The 10586-nt window shown below is 43.0% G+C and overlaps 1 protein-coding gene across 2 annotated transcripts in view; it reads right to left on the reverse strand.

Annotated features, from left to right (window-relative positions):
- The window catches only part of NOD1 (nucleotide binding oligomerization domain containing 1), a 45778-nt gene extending 35869 nt beyond the window's left edge, over positions 1 to 9909 (reverse strand). Inside the window, exons 1-2 of one of the 2 annotated variants that reach the window (XM_067470215.1) lie at positions 9626 to 9909; positions 648 to 699 (exon numbers count right to left, since the gene is read on the reverse strand). The gene's annotated coding sequence lies outside the window, so the exon portion shown is untranslated. The remainder of the gene's footprint in view (positions 1 to 647; positions 700 to 9625) is intronic. The other variant, XM_060781840.2, reaches the window with a different exon arrangement.
- Positions 9910 to 10586: the final 677 nt, after the last annotated feature.

Below are 10586 nucleotides of genomic sequence, written 5' to 3' on the forward strand. Positions count from 1 at the left end.
TGCTACATGGGCAGTGCCTGCGAGTAGGACATTGGGCGAGCGCGGGAGGCTATGGGGGAGGGCAAGAAATTGACGTCACATGTCACGTACTCACGCCACCCAGTGTCATGTATTATGTTCTGCAGTTGATGGTGGTTGGTGATGGAAGGGTTAATGTAAGTCTTAGTTCTAAAGGGTTGAGTAATCTGTAAGTAAGAGTTCATGGGTGAAACCAAATTAAGGGTGGAGGTATGCAAGAGATGGGTTGCAGCTGGGTGTTTCTGGATATAAGGAGGTAGCCTTGGGACTGATCTTTGGGGAAAAAGTATTTGTTTTATTTTGGTGGTAGATGGTGCTGGTTTTCCCCCAGGTCTGTGGATTTTCGGTGTCCTAACCTGTCTCCTGAACCTTTGGAATCCTAGAACCTTGAACCCCTTTGGACTGGCTTTTGACTTTGGTATAGACTCTTGATCCCTGGACTTTGTTTATTGAACTCTTGGCGTTTGACCACTGGACTGTACCTTGTGATTATGGAGATATCTTGAACCTGCAACAGTGTTTGCTGTTTTTGTTTTATATTCTGTGGCTGAGTGCAATCTTTATGTTTTATATTTTAGATTATTAAAACAGCCAGAAAGTAAGTGCTCCATAGCCACCTACGGACTCACCCTCAAGAGACTACATCTGGAAGACAATCATCCTTGAGCTACGAGGGATCACCTAAGTGAAGAGAAGTGAAAAAGAGTGTTCCTAAACTTCTGAAATCTACTCCAGCAAATCTTGGAGTTCCTCTAAACATGCTGATCTCTTGCATGTGTGGCTAGTGTTATTTTGCCTACAAAAAGATCTGCACATTCTCACAAACTTTAGAAATAAGAGAGAAAGATGCCACAGAACCCTTTTGGTCTAAAATGTATCTCAGCTTATTTCAGAAACAGTTTCATAATTCATTGTCTAATGTTAATCAGACTTGTGTCACTCTCATGATGCTTATCCAGATGTAATCACGAAGTTTGAGTATCTAGCTGCTGCTGACTCATTCACTGGAGGAAACTCATTATACAGTATTGCATACGCAATGCTACCATAATATCTTTTAGAGTCTTCTAAAACATTGTGACATTGTTAACACTGCAATAATAAAAACCCAGCAAAGACAAAGGAGATTACATGGAAACCAGTTATGTATTGGGCATCCTTTATCTAGAATTCCAAAATACTCTAAAATCCAAAATTGTTTACACAAGTGGCTAAAATAGTGATGCCTTTGCTTTCTGCCCCCCCCCCCCCCGAAATTCTCAATGTGGCCCGCGAAAAGGCCTTACTGGTGCATTATTTAAACTGTTATGTTTATTCATATCATGATATGATCACCATACTCAATATATCCCATATGCATGGGGGTATTGGAGTAATGATACAAAAGGTTTGCTAGGCTAGACCCTCTTTCACTCAGACTCAGCCCCCCCGAAACTCAGCCCCCCCAAAAAAATTCAGCCCCCCCCCCCCCCCCCGAAGTGAAATCCTGGCTACAGGCCTGTTTCATACATAAAATTATTAAAAAATATTGCCTTACATTATCTTCAGGCCAGGTATATAAGATATATATGAAATGTAAATGAATGTTGTGTTTAGACATTAGATACCATCTGTACCTATGCAAATATAGGTATTCCAAAATTTGGGGGGAAAAATAAACACAATGCGAAACACTTAGTCCCAAGCATTTTGGATAAGGGATAATCACTGTGTATTCAAAAGGTAAAGGTTCCCCCTAACATTATGTCTAGTCATATCTGAATCTGGGGGGTGGTGCTCGCCTCCATTTCTATGCTGAAGAGCCAGCATTGTCTGTAGACATCTCCAAGGTCATGTGGCCAGCATGACTGCATGGAGCGCCCTTACCTTCCCGCAGAAGCAGTACCTATTGATCTACTCACATTTGCATGTTTTCGAACGGCTAGGTTGGCAGAAGCTGGGCCTAACAGCGAGAGCTCACCCCACTTCCTGGATCTGAACTGCCAACCTTTTGGTCAGCAAGTTCAGCAGCTCAATGGTTTAACCCACTGCACCATCAGGGGTATTATATCTCAATATTCTTTGTTGTTTATTTGTTCAGTTGCTTCCGACTCTTCGTGACCCCATGGACCAGCCCATGCCAGAGCTCCTTGTCGGGCATCACTTCCCCCAGCTCCTTCAGAGTCAAGCCAGTCACTTCAAGGATACCATTCATCCATCTTGCCCTTGGTCGGCCCATCTTCCCTTTTCCTTCCATTTTCCAGCATCATTGTCTTTTCTAAGCTTTTCTGTCTTCTCAAGATGTGGCCAAAGTACTTCATCTTCACCTGTAATATCCTTTTCAATATTCAATATTCTAGCTTTTAAATGTGGCCAAAGTCGAAGTACTTTGAGAAGAAAGGAAAGCTTAGAGAAAACAATGATGCTGGGGAAAATTGAAGGAAAAAGGAAGAGGGGCTGACCAAGGGCAAGATGGATGGATGGCATCCTTGAAGTGACTGGATTGACCTTGAAGGAGCTGGGGGTGGTGATGGCCGACAGGGAGCTCTGGCATGGCTGGTTCATGAGGTCACGAAGAGTCGGAAACGACTGAACGAATGAACAACAACGCTTTTAAAAATGTTCTCTTTATTCCCAACAGTGAAACTATTCCCAACCTAAACCAGTTGTTGACATTAGTTTAGTCTCAATCACTCAGTCTTCCCTGTTACTGTTGACCATCCACTTTCTAAGCCAAGCAAAAAAGAGAAAAGAGGAAGATCTAAAGATAGCTTAATTTGTTTGGTAATAATGAAGCTGTAGTAAAGCACATTATAAACCTTCTTAGGCCTCCTCTGTTGGGACTGTGCAGGAAGTCAATAATGCACAAATGTGCAGAAATAAACAAATTGACAGATGTAAGACTCTTTTAAAAATATACACTTTGTAAAGATAAAAGCCATTAAGATTCAGGAATTGACCAAGTACTGCCTTAAGCAAAACACACACTTTGAAGGGCTCCCGGTAACTGGGTGAATCCCATTCTCTGTCCTCATGACTGAAGCTTGAAGAAGAAACACACAAAATATATATTTAATATGCAATCCGTTCTTTCTTTATAAAGGTTAGAGAAAGTAAACATCAGTCCCTGTAGCCTTTCTTCATTGAGCCATGGACTAGGAGTAATTGACAGGCGTTTGATGCACGTATTACATTTCCACTCACATTTCTTCCAAGAAGCATTCACTCACTGTCCTTTCTTTCTCCAATCATCATAAGGAGCCTGTGATGCAGCGGTAGTTTGAAAGAGAGTGACAGGCTCACGTCTTGGGGGAGAATTGGACGATGGACTCCCCCAGTTCTTGTCAAACTCAGTAACAACTACACTAGATCAAGCTCTCCTAAGTTTAGGGCTTTGGAAATAGCATGAGACATGACTCATCAGAAATGACAACGCTTGGTAAAGTGGAAATCCATCGGTGTCTCTAAGACGGCATCAACTGCACTAAATAACACGGGGGGGGGGGGGGGGGCACAAAAAGGAATACCCTTAGCAATGGTTCTTAGCCTGTAGGCTGAAAACCAACAGTGAGCCGTAAAGACAAAAATCTGGTCCATGGGCCTCCTTCCACTTTAAACCCCTTCGCAGAAGCATACAAGAAGCTCGGCCTGTCACTGAACATCGAGAAAACCAAAGTGCTCTTCCAGCAGTCACCAGCCAATCCCAATACAATGCCAGAGAAAAAGCCTAATGGTGTCACATTAGAAAATGTTGACCATTTCCTCTACCTTGGCAGCCACCTCTCCGCAAAAGTCAACATTGACACTGAAATACAACACCGCCTGAGCTCTGTGAATGCAGCATTTTTCCAAATGAAGCAGAGAATGTTTGAGGACCAGGACATCCATGGGGATACCAGGGTGCTTGTTTATAAAGCTATTGTCCTCCCAACCCTGCTATACGCCTGCAAGACATGGACTGTCAACAGACGTCACATGCAAATCCTAGAATGATTCCATCAGCATTGCCTCCAAAAAAGCCTGCAAATCTCTTGGGAAGACAAGTGGACAAATGTCAGTGTGCTGGAAGAAGCAAAGACTACCAGCATTGAAGCGATGTTCCTCCACCATCAACTCCACTGGACTGGCCATGTTGTCTAGATGGCCAACCACCGTCTCCCAAAGCAGTTGCTCTACTCCGAACTCAAGAACGGAAAACGGAATGTTGGTGGGCTGGAAAAGAGATGTAAAGATGGGCTCAAAGCCAGCCTTAAAAACTCTGGCATAGACACTGAGAACTGGGAAGCCCTGGCCCTTGAGCGCTCCAGCTGGAGGTCAGCTGTGACCAGCAGTGCTGTAGAATTTGAAGAGGCACGAATGGAGGGTGAAAGAGAAAAATGTGCCAAGAGGAAGGCGCGTCAAACCCACCCCGACGGGACCGCCTTCCACCTGGAAACCAATGCCCTCGCTGCAGGAGAAGATGCAGATCAAGAATAGGGCTCCACAGTCACCTACAGACCCACCGCCAGTACACCAATCTTGGAAGACAATTCTATTCAGACAATGAGGGATCGCCTAAGTAAGTAAGTAAGATGTTCAGACTAGGAATGCCATTAGGTGCGTACTCAAGACATTAGCACATGCACAGAATATAGATATGAGCAGGATTGACAAAACCAAGAAGTAGGTGTGCCAAATTTTAAAAATACCATGGAGGAGGATTGCAAAAGAAATAACAAGAAGGAGGTGGGGGAGGTGGAAGGAGAAGTAGAAGAGGAGGAGAAGAAAATGTGGAAAAAGTCCAAGTGGATGGAATCCTCTGAAAGACCTCAATAAGGACTATGTATAGCCAGTGCCCACTGGATGCTGATTTTTGCTAGGGGAAGAGACATCCCCAAAAGTGAGTCAATGGATTTCATATGTACCGCTGTAATATTACAGCAGGATTCAGCAATGGAAGCCTTCCATATAAGTCTCAGCTTCTTGGGCTCGAGTTTCTGGTTAACACAGTTCATTCCCAGGAATTGCCTAACATGAATGTGTCACAAATTCCTGAGACAAGGGAGTGCCTCCTCCTTTAGAAGAAGCTTGAAACATCAGGACTGCAATGCAGGAGTTCAGCTTGAATCCAAAGTATGTACAATGATAATGAAATGATAAAGGAAGCGGCTAAAAAGTTCTTACTTTATAGCAAAATATTTTAAAAGTCCATGTTCAGGAAAAAGGCGAGATAAAAATAAAGTAAATAAAAGAAACTCATTTAGAGATATAACTTTTTGGCCATCAACCAGCAAGGTGGAAGAGAAAAATGGAAATTGCATTAAAAATTACTTCCAAACTAATTTAAGCTAATGCTTGGTTTCAATGCAACAGCATATTAAAATATTCTTCAATCAGAATCAATTTCTGGTTGTATTTTACTTATGAGTCATGTTGTGAACTGCTTTACATACCTGGAAAAAGGCAAAATATAACATCAAGAAATAAATTTCCCAGTCATCGATAACAACTTCTTCCCTTTATATCTAACTTACCTACTTGGGACTCCCTTCCAAAAGAGTCTAGTTTCCCCTCTCTTGTCAGTCAAACGCCAAATGAAAAATATATCTATTTGTGCACATTTTAGAGAATATTTGTTATTAATATAACTGACTCACTGTTAAACAAGCAACAACACAACTATGCAGCTTTTTAATTAGATTTCTTTTACTGCTGCTTGTTTTATACTGCCTTTATTACTTTTTAAGATGTAGTAGTCATTTATTGTTTTAGGCATTTGTGATCTGCCATTTCAATAGGGTGTTTTAATGCTATTAGCCTCCTTGAGTTCATATGAAAAAGTATGAGGTATCAAAATTCAAAAAAGACCTCTGCATAGGATTCACCTACACCTTAACGTTGAATCCTTTCAATGCTGATGCATTGTTAGTTGTTGCCATCATGTAGATAAGCGGTTCCCAACCTGTGGTCCGTGGACCAACAGTATTTATGTATTTATTTATTTATTTATCGTGTCAGGGCAACCAGTCAATTACATTACATTTCTAACAGAACAAAGCAAACAAACAGACAGAATACAAAATTTGTGAGTTTGGTAGTTGATTAAATGTCCTTTGACCAGTATCTGGCCACTTGGAGTGCTTCTGGTGTTGCTGCAAGGAGGTCCTCCATTGTGCATGTGGCAGGGCTCAGGTTGCATTGCAGCAGGTGGTCAGTGGTTTGCTCCTCTCCACGCTCGCATGTCGAGGATTCCACCCTGTAGCCCCATTTCTGAAGGTTGGCTCTGCATCTTGTGGTGCCAGAGCGCAGTCCGTTCAGCGTCTTTCAAGTCGCCCAGTCCTCTGTGTGTCCAGGGGGGAGTCTCTCATTTGGTATCAGCCATTGGTTGAGGTTCTGAGTTTGAGCTTGCCACTTTTGGACTCTCGCTTGCTGAGGTGTTCCAGCGAGTGTCTCTGTAGATCTTAGAAAACTATTTTTTAAGACCAACAGTGGTCCACGAGAACTAAAATATATCACGAAAATATTATTGTGGATTTGAGAAATGTGGATTTGATATAATGAGGTGTGGCAATGAATGGAAGAATGAAAGTTGTATGGATGGAGTTAATAATTTTGGCTAACTATGTGGATAAAACCTGCTAATGAGATCTGAAAAGTAATCTCTGATAAGAATGGGACAGTGATAAAGGAAATGTTTGCAACCTTCCTTATGTTAAGAAGGAAGTCAACACAGGCCTTGTGTTTGTCAACACCAATCAAGAAGAGTCAACATCTGGCCAGGAAACTGAGATGGAGCCAAGATGGAAGATGTCTATCATTAATTTACAACTTTGGGACTACATCAGCAGAATATTCCTATATTTTATAGGAATATTCTGCTGATGTAGTCCCAAAGTTGTAAAGACTCAGTCTAATAATGCTCAAAATGTGACCGACCTGAGGAGTCTGGTTCACCCACTATGCTCTGCTCCATGGGAAGGAGAGAGATAGTGTACCTATGAAGAGTGGCAGATCTGCACGGGAGCAGTCTGGTCACTTTGGGGCTTCTTTCTCAAGGGAAGAGGAAGAAGTGCGCTTTTGGAGTCTTAGATTTTGTGCAGGGAGTCAGGTTCTGCTGTATGGAAAACAGAGATCTGGTCCCTGGCATTGTTCTTAGGGAAAGGATGCATTTTGGTGTTTTGAAGTTATGGCGTTACGGAAGTTTTGGAACTATGCATTGGCAGGCTGCAGGAAAGCAGGGTCTGGCCTAACACGTGCTTCTCCAAGGAGGGAGAAAATGATATGGTAACATTTGAATGCCTGAGGATCATTGCGTGTATATGTGGTATGAATGTTGAGTGAAAATGTAATTCCCCTTTGTTTGTTTGTTAACCAGTGTAATTGTAAATCCAATGTAGTTGCTTAGAATCTGTATGTCTGTAGGTCCAATGTCATTCTTTATCTAAATGTTTTCTGTAATCTGATATACCCTCTCACACTGGAAATTGCAATAAAAAGAACCTATGCTTTAAAGTTATTGAAAAGTCATTCATGACAAATATGGTCCGCAGCCTCACCATTACTACCATTGCAACGAGAGCGACTGGTCTCATGATACCCTCTTATAGTGCCAAGGCTTATTAAATATTTATTTATTTACTATATTTATATACCGTTTTTCTCACCCCTGGGGGGACTCAAAGTGGTGTACATCAAGTAATAGCAAGATTCAATGCCAACATATATACAAACCTAAAGCATAATAACTAAAATAACCCAAACATATTACTATAAATTAAACCATTAAAATAATATTAAACATAGAACATAAACAAATAGGCCATTAAAACATAGAATTAAAAACCTCTTAAAGGGGTAAAGGTTTCCCCTTGACATTAAGTCTAGTCAAGTCCAACTCTGGGGCTTGGTGCTCATCTCCATTTCTAAGCTGAAGAGCTGCCGTTGTCCATAGACGCCTCCAAGGTCGTGTGGCCGGCATGACTGTATGGAGTCCCGCCAGAGTGGTACCTATTGATCTACTCACATTTGCATGTTTTTGAACTGCTAGGATGGCAGAAGCTGGGGCCAACAGCGGGAGCTCACCCCGCTTACTGAATTTGAGCCACCAACCTTTCGATCAGCACATTCAGCAGCTCAGCAGTTTAACCTGCTGCACCACTGGGGGCTCCCAACCTCTTAATATAACATTAAATCACATAATCCAGAATCCTAATCCAAACCGATTTTTAATTATGTTGTTTTAATTCATATGGTCACGTACAGATTTCTAGGGCCAATTCTGTGGAATTTCCAGGTTGGGAGAAAGAACTCTTGCCTGCTTGAGGAAAGTGTGAATGTTGCAGTTGGCCATCTTGATTAGCACTGAATGATCAAAGCCTGGCTGCTTCCTGCCTGGGGGGAATTCTTTGTTGGGAGGTGTTAGCTGGCCCGGATTGTTTCCTGTCTAGAATCCCCCTGTTTTTGAGTGTAGCTCTTTCTTTACTGCCCTGATTTTAGAGGTTTTAAACACTGGTAGCCAGATTTTGTTCATTTTCATCATTTTCTTCTTTCTGTTGAACCACGAAAATGAACAAAACCATGAAAATGACTAAAATCTGGCTACCAGTATTAAAAAAACCTCTAAAATCTGGGCAGTAAACAAAGTGAAACATTCAAAAATAGGGGCATTCCAGACAGGAAACAATCAGGGCGAACTAACAAAGGATTCCCCCGGCAGGAATATCACCTCAAACAGATAAGAGTACTTTCTCCCACCCTGGACATCACATAGCTATATAAATCTCACTTGCCGAGTTTCCAACAGATCTCACAACCTCTGAGGATGCCTGCCATAGATGTGGGTGAAACGTCTGGAGAGAATGCTTCTGGAACATGGCCATACAGCCTGGAAAACCTACAACAACCCAGTCATTCCGGCCATGAAAGCCTTCAACACAGAGAACGCTCTCCTGCAAAAGGTGCCTTGAAAGGCATTTATTATTACACTAGTAGAGCAAAACACCAAGTTTGCCCATCACACTAGAGAGAAAAAAAATCCACTTAAAATCCGATTTCTGCCTCCTGCAGAATTCTAGGATTTGTAGTTTAGTGAGGTTCGTAAAGGCTCCTCCCTAATCTACAAACCCCAGAATACTGCATGAGGTAGAAACCAGATTTTAAGTGGATTTTTTTCTCTAGTGTGATGAGGCCCTTAACACACACACAAATCATTTCTTTGCATTCCTCAAGCTCTGGCTAATGAACGAGGGGAGCATCTACACTGCAGAATTAACTCGGTTTGACACCTATTAACTGCAAGGGCTCAATGCTGGGGGTTGTCGTCTTGCAAGCTCTTGACCTTTCTCTGTTAAAGAGTGCAAACATCACCAAACGACGACTCTTAGGGTTCCACTGTATTGAGAAATGGCAGTGGTATCAAACTGCGGTAGTTCTCCAATGTAGATGCACTCTTACCCCTTCGGCGGTCAAAAGCAACTTTTCCTCCGAGTTTCCCTGAATCTTTCTTCTCTCCTGCTGCCTCCGGGGATTGGGCTTGGAATAAAAGTTACTTTTTTTGGCACCCACGAAGCCGACAAAGTTGGGATTCCAGTAAGGCTCTGCTGCAGGGTCGCCTCCCCTTCCAGCCCCCCAAGATCGCGGTCCCACTTACCAGAAGGATCCAGAAGAGGAGAAAGGAAAAGCGAAAGGGGCCGAAGGGGCACGAAGAGAAAGCGGGGCTGCTTCTGCTTTTACTCCCCGCCCCGGATCGCATCTCCCGGAGCCGCCGCCCCCAGAGCCCGAGCACAGAGCTCCAGGACTCCCTCCTGCCCGCCTGGCTGCCTTTCCAATGGGAAGCGTGGTGTAGTTCGCAGCGCCCCCTGCAGGGCGGCCGCAGGAAGTGGCCTAGGCAGAGAACGCTCTCCTGCAAAAGGCGCCCTGAAAGGCATTTATTATTACACTAGCTGTGCCCTGCCACGCGTTGCTGTGGCCTATAGTAAAACTTATCAAAGTTGAGGTAGATATCTGGACTATTATGAAAGAGAGGTCCCTACCTATTCCTTCCCCCTTTTCCTCCCCCTTTCTCTACTTTCTTCCTTCTCTCCGTCTTTCTTTCTTTCCTTCTTTCACTACTTGGTTTCATCCTTCTCTCTTTCCTTCATTCCCTCCCCCTTTCTTCCTTTGCCTTTCTTCCCTCCCTGTTTGCTTCCTTCTTTCTCTTTTTATTTCCTTTTATTTCACCACCATTATAACAATAACAATAATGCAATGCATTCCCTCTGGGACCTGACACCTCTCCCATTCCCCCTAAAAGGGTCTCAGAGGAACAATAGCATCATCATCATAATAATAGAAATAACAACCTTTACCCGCCACGTGTTGCTGTGGCCAATCTTCCCTCTTTCTCTCCTTCTTTCCCTCCCTCCCTCCCTCCCTCCTTCCTTCCTTCCCATCTTTCCTTCTCCTCTTCTTTCTCTATCTCTTTCCTTCCTTCCCCCTTTTTCTTTCTCTTCTGCTGTCTCTCTTTTCTTTCCTTCCATCTTTCCTTTTCTTTCCTTTTCTTCTTCCTCTAACTTTCCTTCCTTCCCCCTTTTTCTTTACCTCCCTTCCCCCTTTTTCTTTACCTCCCTTTC

Source organism: Anolis sagrei, chromosome 6 (assembly GCF_037176765.1).
Source record: "Anolis sagrei isolate rAnoSag1 chromosome 6, rAnoSag1.mat, whole genome shotgun sequence".
Lineage (NCBI taxonomy): Eukaryota > Metazoa > Chordata > Lepidosauria > Squamata > Dactyloidae > Anolis > Anolis sagrei.